An 11000-nucleotide genomic window follows, 5' to 3' on the forward strand; every position below is an offset into this window, starting at 1 on the left:
GATAGGACAGATGAGTCAGTTCAGGTCAAACAAAGGAGAGTCTTTCTGTTTCTTTTTAAGATTTTTGGTTGTCTGTGGGGAAAGGGGCGCACCATGGCCATGAAAAGTTTTTAGGTTGGTTGAGGGGAAGTGGGATGTGTTGGGTTCAAGTTAGGTAGGACTGCTGTGAGATGGCTAGTGATGGGGTGTTATGTGAGAAGTTGGCTGCATGGCTAAATGGATTCAAAGAGGGAGGGCAAAGTTTGGGCATTTTGTCTTGTGTGCAGCCCCCCACCTCACCTAAAATATTGACAAAAAAGATAGTAATAGAGTTGGGCCACATGGTTATATGGAGTCAAAGGGAGAGGGAAAAGTTTGGTGGCTGAGTGGGTAATATCTATCTTGTCCTACGCAAGCCTTGGAGGTGGGCCGCATGGCATGAAGTCAATGTAGGGGAGTGCAAGTTTGGGGGCTGAGTGTATAATGGAGCTATTGCATGTGTAGGCTTTGACTCTATTATAAACCTTGCCAAGCACGCATGCGCACACATACACACACACACTGATGCACATATCCATTCATGCATGCACGTACCCACCCACCTACCCACACCAGACTCACACACGCACAAGAAAATCTACAATAGGGGGCAAAACAATTGCTTGACCCTTGAACCCCTCTGTTCGAGCCATTTGTGTGATGGTTATTAAGATTGTAAGCTGAAATGAGTTTACTATCGAGTGCAACGGCTACAATTAGATTTAGCTTGGCTTGATTGCGAAGTATCAATTGCCAATGTCAAAGCAAACCTAGGATGCTTGTATGAACATGACATCATGCATCGTGCCTTGACTATGAAGGGCGCAAGCAATTTGTAAAGGCGATACTCTAGTTAACATCAGCTAGTTGGTTGATAGTAGGGAAGAGGACACTAGATAACACACTCGAGCACTCAACAAGATAACACACTAACCTATACATACTAGCATAGTACGTGAAATAGTGACTAACCTGTGAATACACCTTTAGGAGTTTTATGAACATCTCAACCTTAATTGTGGCAATGCCTTGGTGAATAGAATTACCAACTAATCTTCGGAGAAATAGCGGATAGGTCAAATTTTCCCTCTTCGGTTTGATGCTGAATGGAATAATAGGAAATAAATAACTCGATTCACCTTTCTATAATCTTTTGGGTCCTTTGCTAAAGCAATTACCTATTATCACAAAACTTCGAAATAGCTTTCGTTTAGAGTAATCAAAGTTCACCTAGTAGCCCTTGCAATCGTATTACTTCACAAGAAAATTTTGATAAAGTAATGTATTCTATTTTTATTGTGGCCAAAGGGTTGGGCCTTGCCTCTTGTATCCATACTGTTAAAGCTAATGAGCAAAAAGATAAAACTAGTTGTCGACTTCGCGTTTTTCCCTTCGTCTCAATCTACATCATATAATCCCATGCTTTTTGGCTTGTATCTTTTGGATATGAAAGTTTCCAAGTCTAAATTTTACCTCTTGAGCTACTCGAAAATCACTCTTGAGCTACTTGGAAATCACTTTCCATCAATGCGTAAGTGGATTTGTCTTAAACTGTTGCATATTTGATGCTTAGACTAGTTGCTATCAATAGAAAAGTTATTTTAGCAACCCTTTTGCTTCAATTGGAGTGTTGTTGGATAACCCTTTTGCTTTTGCATGTTTCACCTTGTTGTCGACTTGGAGATACATTGGAAGTTGTTTAGTGTCATACATTTTCTACATTGTGCTCTCTTATTTGTCAACTATGGTTGCTAGCTATTACAATTTTGTGTTTAGATTATCCTTCACATGCATTTCCTTTGTTGGATGATGTCCACGACGTTGTCTTCTGGTATTTCTTCAAAGATGACATCTTCATTAAGAAAGATATTCTTGCTGGTCGGATTGTTCAACTTGTATGTCTCCCTTTTTGTTTATCGAATGACTATCACTTGCCTTCTTTTAGCTTTGTCGATGTATGCATAGATCATCAAACAAATATTTGTAGGTCATCAAACGAGTATTTGTAGTTGTCGTATTGTTGGCTTGAGTCCCATCCATGTATTGTTTGGTGTCATGTTCTTTAGTGTACTACTTGGTGGGCAGTTTATCAAGTACACTATTGTATCATCTACTTTTGTGTAGAAAAAGGTGTCTAGACTCTGTTTGCAGCAGCATGCATCGAATACTTGTAAATAATATCCTGTTCTTTCTTTTAACAAGACCACTATATCTCAGAGTGTTTGTTATAATAGTCTGCCTCAAGCTGTCATTGCCGTTGCACTACAAATTCCTATAATAAGTGTTCTACCATTTTCATTTAGGATTTCAAATTTTTCTTTGAGATTCACTGTTGCTAGTGCTTTGTAGTATCTAAATACCTTAGTTGTTTTGAATCTCTTCTTTAATAAAACGTGCATGCATACGTGCGTGTACTTGCATGTGGGCATGGACGTGCACACGTGCATTTGCACGTGTGTGCACATGCGTGCATGTGTCATGTATTTACATAATCATATACATATACATATGAAAACACATGCGCACATGAACACATGCCATAGACAACAGAACTTGCCACACTTATTCTTATACGGTTCCCATAAGATGGTAGCCTCAACGCTTTTCCTTTTTGACATTTTCATAATCTTGATAAGATTGATTATTTGTGATCCTTATCATTGATAATTATTAATAATGGTGGAATCACATATCTTGGTAGTGTCTAAGCATGGAATAGAACGTGGACTCCGTTGTCAACCAATTAGAGCACATTGAAAGATAGATGCCTTTGCTACATCCCCTATTGCAAGTGATGCAAACACATAGTCAATAGTGCTGTTGTTGTCTTGAAGAGTTCATGAGACATCCTTGTTCGACAAGATCTTGCAACACTGTCGATGTCACATATATTTTTCTTTTTAATTCTACATTTTTTGCTTCTAGCTTTCTTGCAAGTTCTGACCAAACACAATCAGAGAAGGGGGAAGGGGTTAATATCAATAGGTGTCCATTTTGAAAATTGGTAAGGAAAATATCATATATGTTTTGTGGATGCACGCACGTGTGTGTGTGTGTGTGTGTCACAGAGAGAGAGAGAGAGAGAGAGAGAGAGAGAGTTTTGGGGGGGTGGGGTGGGGTTGAGAAGTGTCATGCAATGACGGACGAGAGAGAGAGAGAGAGAGAGAGAGAAGTTTTGGAGATCTATGCTTTCCTCTCTTTCCCAAGCTTCCAAAAAGCGATATTAATAAAAATCCCCCAAGAATCTTGCAATTTTGTGTATGTGTGTGCGCGCGTATGTGTGAGTGATGCATGCATGCATGTGCATGTGCTTGTGTGTGTAAGTAAGTACAAGAGAACCATGAAGGAGAAAATATGACATATTTGGAATGAAGTTGATGAAGATGTGCATAATTTGTTTGGGATGTAATACATTGCAAGGCAAATATTTATATGCAAGGCTAGAGCAAAGGAAGGGTGTGTACGACGTTTGCAGTGCAAGGAAAGATGGGCTATGTGAGCATAGTGTGTTGGATATTTACGTAAGATGGGCTATGTGAGCATAGTGTGTTGGATATTTACGTTTGTCCTAAACAAAAAATTTCCATTGAGAGAATGACATGTGAAGGCATAAGGGTGATATACCTTTATCTTTTAACTACCTTTTGTCATACATGTCTAGCAAACAAGACCCATACAGCTTGAGTCCATGAGCAACGGCGACCATATGACTCTAACTATGAACAACACCTTGATCTCAAATTGGTACAATATATTAAATTCATTGGATTCTTGTCAAAAGTAGGCTAATGTGGAGGTTGGTAGACATGCCTTGAACTAGCAATGCAATTGGAATCTTCAAGAAAGTGGGTTAATGTGGAGCTTGGAAGACTAGCCCTTGGAAAAGGAACATTGAAGCTTATACACTTAAATGGAGGATAAGCTTTCAGTGAAAAAAAAGATGCTAGAACAAACTTGTATTGAAGTTGACAAAATAATGCAAAGTTACATGTACTTTTTGTGGTGGGAAGCAAAAATTTTTCGAACACAAGATTTTAAAGTAAAGCTAGAAGGCCCTTTCCTCAGAATATCAAAGGAAACATTTATGCTATAGTTGTGTTATGTGTGATGGAACATGTTTAATGATCTAGAGAAAAAAGGGCCATGTGGTCATAGTTAGAAATAAGGTAATCCAATTCAAGTAATATTGTTATGCTTCACTAATTTAGAACATGTGACAAGTTGTAGGCCAAAGAAATGCTTACTGTCTTTTCTAACAAAGGATGAGGGTGGAAGAAGAGACTCATTATGAGAGGATGAGGGTGGAAGATGAGTTTGAGGATGATGATGGAAGTCAAGGGTGGAAAAGCACTTTTCGAATCACCTTGCAAACTTATGGATTTAGAGTTCATCAATTTCAGCTAACGTGGTTGTAGAACACAGGGTTCATAGACCACTAATGCAAATGCATGCAATAAGGTAGAAAAGTTCACAGGGTTAATTGCACGGCTTTTATTCGTTTTCAAAAATGTGTTAGGAAAGCTAGAAAAGTTATAGGAAGAATTCCTTGATTGAGAATTCAAAACCCTTATTTGTAGCAATGACAAAATTTGGTTTTGAATATTTTGGTTGCTTTCCTATTGAGCATATAGATGGCCATTTTAATAATGCCAAGGATTTTTAAAAGGTTGCTCGACCTCGTGAATTGTTTTGGATAAGAACTTTAAACACTTTCTTCCCAAGAGGTTTAATTTGGAAGGAAAATCAACTCATTGTAAGAATATAAGAACCTTTAAAAATAACCCTATGATCTTGCGAACTTATATTAGCCCTTTAACATTGCTCTTTACCAACATAGTCATATACCTACCCTTTTATGAAAACCTAAAGTTATGTCATAGGATTGTCCTAGCTCTACTACAATCTCACATGTTCATCGTGATTTGCTTTTCTCACTTTCTCTTCCTCCTCTTTTAGTTCCTTTTATTTCCCCACTTCCAAGAGTTTTTTCTTCTTGAGACTAGATAGACTAATGTCTCAGGGTCTTTTTTTTCACATAAAAGTTTTAAAAAAAAAGAATGTTAGTTATTTTTAAATTTCTATACACCTTGGAAAACTCTCTTTTGTGGATTTGAATCTAAAGCTCCATTATATACAACTTAAAGCTTCCTTGGATTGCTTCTTAAAACCAAAAGCTTCCTTTCGAAGTGAAGAACTCTATCTAAATAAGAAACTCTTGATTTCTATTTTTCTTGACAAGGTAGGCTTGAACTCAATTTTGACGTCTCTTGAAGTAATGGATTCTCTCCCTCATCATGTGAGAAGAATATGGAAGCATCTAATAGTAGCTTGGAAGTATGTAAAAACTTTAGGACAAACGGTTTTAGAGCATTCAAAATCCTATCCTTAAAGGACCTTGTTATAAAAGTAAAGGATTCCAAAGTTTTATTGATGCTAGTTTCGGACATGTAGTCACAGTTGATACTTCAAATTTCCTTTCTAGTAACTTAAGAGACTTTTTCATGAAAGGCACAAAATTTCGATTGTACTCTTCAAAAGGGTCTTGTCTTTTAAAAGCTATTGATAATGGAATCTTAGAGTTTGCTTTGCAAATATAATTAAGTTTAGGAGTTCAAAGTATCTTATAAGAATGGAAAGGGAGGCTTTTGAAGGAAAAGACTTTGAAACTAGGAGTCCCTTTAGTTAATTTGCTCAAGAAGACAAGAGCTTAAAAAGTTTTAGTGAATTCAGAATTAGGTAACAACCTCAAATCAAACCCAACGAATATGGATTCCCATAAGGGGGATGCAAGCCAAAGGATACACAAGATCCAATACAACATTCAAGATGTTGCATTCAAGAACTTTAGTGCTCTTGAAGCTCTTCCAATACAACACTAGTGTATAATAATAGTGTAGAAATTTCAAATTTCACTATCTATTAACTCTCAAATATGCATGCCAGCCATGGAAGAAGAATTACACCTTGCCTATATACCAAAGGATTCATCTCTATTGAGCATTCCATTAGATCTGCTTGTCTCAACAGTTTATGAGCTTCCAATGCCCATCTTCTAACCTTGTCTAGGTTGGGTGATGCCATATTTCTCTCTTCATCTCATAGACTTGTGCAAAATTTCTTTTTCATCTTCATTGGGTTCTAAAGGCCAATATTTCCAACAACTATTTCCTCAATTTATGATCTTGTTAACATCCCTACAAAGGCATACCTTAAAGTTAGCACACATGGTGTAAGCTGTCCCTTTAAAGCAATATCAATTTATGTAATGGAACATATTATGTGAGAAGCAAGATAAACTTCAAAATCTAAAATATATTCTCTCTTTCTTCCATCATCCTATGTTTAATGGTGTGTGATGACTTGGGGAGAGTGCTTCACTTAAGAGTGTGGATCCCCTCTCTCTTTGAGGTAGGGAGTCAAACGGGCTCTGTTATATGTGATTTAGTGATTTCATCATCTAGTTTTAAAGGGTGGTCACTGATAGTTCAGTATTGTATTCAAACCTTTTTGGATGGTTTACTAAAGAAACATATCTTATTTTTCTAGTGGATTGCATGCTCTGGTCAATATTTTGTAGGGGGGATTTTAAGAAGCACCAAGAAAAAATTGAACAACAAAAAATCAATCATGATTTAAGGCTGAACTAGAGGTTTATCTGATCTAGAGTGTGGAATATTATTGCATGCTGGTTTCATAAAATCATGGCATTGAATAAAAACCAAGTTGTTAAGTGTACTCTATCTCCTAAGATCAAACTTAGAAATTCATTGGTCATCCAAGAATATAGCTTCTAAGATTTTTCATCAAAAGGTGTTTTCATTATGCGAGTGTGCTATCAAGTTGTTTGCATGCAACTATGAGAGGAGTTCTTATGGGGATTTGTGTTGCATGCATTAGGAGGGATCAACTAGTATCAATAGGCTGAGTGTGCAATTGCTAGAATTGATTGTCAAGCATACGTTGCTAATGTGGCTACCAAGAAAACATGTATTTTTTATTTTTTGACTTCTTTTAATAAGCATGAGGTCTAATCTAGTGTGCTATAGCTGTAAATACTGCACAACATGAGAAGGACTCCAGTGCTTCCACCTTGAAGGAGAGCGTAGTCTTTGTAGTACCAAATTTAGAGGCGTTGGGGGTTGATCAATTTAGACATAGCCAAGAGGGGACGTTCATAGAATTCAAGAAGTTAAGTCAATGTGTATATCTCCTTGGTTTTAAGTTAAAAAGTGAAGTCAAACCGAAAATGAGGGTATGTTTAATATTTTTTATTCATCTTTCGTTTTTTGAGGAATGTGTATATCAATGTTTCTTGATCTTGGGATCCCTTGTGATATGGATGCATGCCAATTCCTTGATCAAGTTTGTTTTATGCTCAATTGCAAAATAAGGAGAAGTGTGAGGGAATCAAGGAAAAAGTATTCTTTTCAAAGGGGATATGTCTTGGCAATACAGTTACAACCCTCATTTTCATTCGATGTGTTCCTCCCCATAAATTGTCCTAATTAAAAACCTACTTTCCCAAATCGCCAATAATTGGAGCATTTGTTTGCTACTCTTGGCAAGTTTCTATGTGTTTAGTGATTAGCAAGTCGCAATGTTAACATGGATCGTCTGGCCTCATACATATGTATTCTATATTCATTCTATACCAAAGTATATGAAGGTGTGTTATGAATGAAAATGTGTTATATAGAAAATGATGGGTCATTTGTTAAGAAATGCCCTTCTAAGGTGTTCAAAAGTTGAGGTCTCTGACTCATAGAGAAATTGTGAGGTGCAAAAGGATAAGGAAAGGATCAGTCCATAAAGGAGACACCAACCTCTAACGCTCCTAAAACCGGTGAGACATGCCACGAAGTTAGTGGTGATCTCTTGGAGATGCAAATGGCATGTCAAGTTGAGGCTCAAGTGGGTTTGAGAGGGGGGGTTCACTACTTTAAGACCCTCTATATCACATGCATTTAAGGGGTTCTATGAAAACCCTTTGTCTGTAATTTGTAAGGATTGAAAAACCCCTTTCATTGTAAGTATATTTCCATAAAAGTTTATGAGTTTTTTTCTATGTAAAGATCTTTTCGTTAAACCCACGTGCTATATTTATGTGTAATAATGAACTTGCCAGTTGAGGATGCTTGATTGGTCCAAGTCCTTTGGTGAGGGATAGATACATAAGTTCTTCTAGATAATCCTAGTCACGTTGAAAAAAGAGGGAAATAAAATTAAAAAAAAATGCGGAAAACAAGTAGGCAAGCATGTATTGGTGGAGAACACCTCTTTCAACAAGAGATAATATTGGTGTGGGCGTTGCTAATGACATCAAGATAGTTATAAAAGAATAGCATGGAGATCCTAGATAGACTAGACACGGCTGTAAGATCCCAAATTCCAAAAGGCAAGGATGAAAGAGGTAGAACATTGCAACAACATTTTAGTGAGTAGACAAACAAGATTGGGAGAAGATGAAGGTGTAGGAATGATACTTCTACAGGAGAAATCTTGAGAACCCCTCACCAAGAGCTTCCTAAAATATGAACAACTAATGACACGTCTTCACAAAAAGAATGAAGAATACTTAGGCTCTAATGTAGGTGTGATGCAAGGTTGATCATGTGTTAACTTCTTTTCTATTTATTATTGTTATCAAAGTAGTCTTGACTTCATGTTGTGTGCTTCTATAGATCTTCATTTCTTGTGGTTTCTCAAAAGTGAGTTGCAGATCGTCAATGTGGCACAATGTTGGGTACTTGATGTTGAGAGTATTGAATACTATACGTGCTAGACTTTGCATTTTGATAACAATTGGCATGTTCTCTATTTTTTTAAAAATACCTACCATGTATATTGTCATGTCAATACACCTTGTGTTTGACTATCTTGTTTGGTATCAATTTTTGACTCACAAAGTGTTCTTGCTTTCTTGATGTGCTCTATTTATATGAAACACAGAAGTACTAGAACCTTGGCATTTAATCCATTGTTTGCTAAGTGGAATACTTGTAAGAGAGAAACGGATGAGGTTAGTGATGATGAGGCTTAGGACTTGCATGTGCAACGCCGGAGCGCATGGATACATTTGTGGTATTTCCTCTGTTAGTATTTTCAGTTGGGTGTACCAAGTTCTTGTCTTTATTTGTATTGATGTCATTTGTTGTGCTCTTAAAAACTCGCTATTTTCAACTAGAGATTGTGAAATATATGCTTGGAGCTTGTTGGGTTTCTTGTGTTGCCTAAAGTAGATATTCAATATGATCACTTATTCACCTAAGGACTCTTGTGGACCATTCCTTGATTTTGAGATTGAGAGCTCAACATATTTGTGACCTAATTCTATGGTGTTTAATTCATGTGACCTAATTCTATGGTGTTTAACTCCTATGACTAAATTAAAAAACATAATGTAATTTCTTGTTCACCTGACATATGTGTATAGGTGTGGAAACTTATGGAGTTGTAGGATTTGATAGAATCTTATCTATAAAATTCTATTCATTTGTTCTATGTTAATGGTTGCTTAGCAAAACTTGTGACATTTCCACTACTACTGCGTTAATGACAGTGCTAACAATAGATTATGAAAGCTAAATTTCAACTACTTGGGGGAGTATTAGGTATAGAGAAGAGAAGATAGGTTGATTTTTATAACAATTGAGGTTTTATTATCCAAATTGGAAAAATTTCATCTCACAAAACTAAAAGAAAGCTACACAAATTCATTAAAAAGGCAATAACCATACTAGGGAGTGAATATGAAGAATATACTCATAGAGTTAAGAAGCTTGGGCTATTTCAAGGACAATCTATCATATAGAACTAGATAGCTTGGTCCACCACTACAAGAGGTCCCACCATTTTAGATTGTTTGATAACCATAGTGCTATGGTGGTCTAGTTTCATATGCAATAAAAACCATTATGCACACACTATGAAGGCTGCTAATATAAGATCAAGGTCCAAGATAATAGTTGAGCCAATCTACAATAGCTATATCATGAGCAATTAATAGCTCCCTTAGATTAAGAAGTGAGGTTTGACCCAAAACCTTGAAGGAAGATGCCTTATAATATTTAAAAAAAGTCAAATCAATGTGATGACAATATCTGGAAAGCGAACATTTTGGCATTGGTGAATAATTTATCAAGAAAAAGCTATAATTGAGTGGTGACATCTGTATACATGATCTACATTATGAAATGAAAGAACTTGCTTTTGGGAGGTAAAAGCAATCAATTATCTTTTTAGGGAATAGTACACAAGAACATGGGTTAGGTTATAAGTCTTTATACCCTATAATTTCCACTCCAACGAAGAGAGAGAGAGAGAGAGAGAGAGAGAGAGAGAGAGAGAGAGAGAGAGAGAGAGAAAGAGAGGCTCATATATATCTTGTTTTAGGTTCTCATCTTTATTAAGGAGTGTAAGTTTTTTTTCCCTATAATGCACTATTTACACACACTTTTTTTTGTGAAGCCATTGACTATATTATTAATATGAGATCAATATACATGAAATTAGACTCAAAAAGGGAGCCTAATGGAAAAACTCAAAAACAGTCAGAAAACACTTCAAGGCTAGTAGCATCCAAGTCCCTCGCAGCATAACTATCATATAAACATTGCTTGAGGGACATTCTGAAGAAAGCATATGCCTGAGGAAACTGTTGTCCCATCCTAGAATGCAATCTCTATGTCCAAATGGTCCAGAGTATCCAAAAACGAGTCCAATGAAAGAAAAGGAGGAATGGAGACATCTGGGATGAGAAGCATCCAAACATCTAGAAGAGTTTCCCAAGTCTGATAGAGGGAAACCGAAGCCGCAGCAAGTGAGAAACACGAGTGATCAATAGCCGAGAGTGCGGGCAAGACCATACAAGTGGGGAACTGTCTCATGGTGATGAGAGCAATGGGGGCAGAAAGGGGAAGCAATGCGACGTGCTGCCAATTTCTCCCCAATGGAAAAAGCTCCCACTATACATCTCCAAAAGA

The sequence above is a fragment of the Dipteris shenzhenensis genome, chromosome 28, assembly GCF_047967505.1.
Source record: "Dipteris shenzhenensis isolate YYH24624 ecotype China chromosome 28, Dip_SZ_1.0, whole genome shotgun sequence".
NCBI lineage: Eukaryota > Viridiplantae > Streptophyta > Polypodiopsida > Gleicheniales > Dipteridaceae > Dipteris > Dipteris shenzhenensis.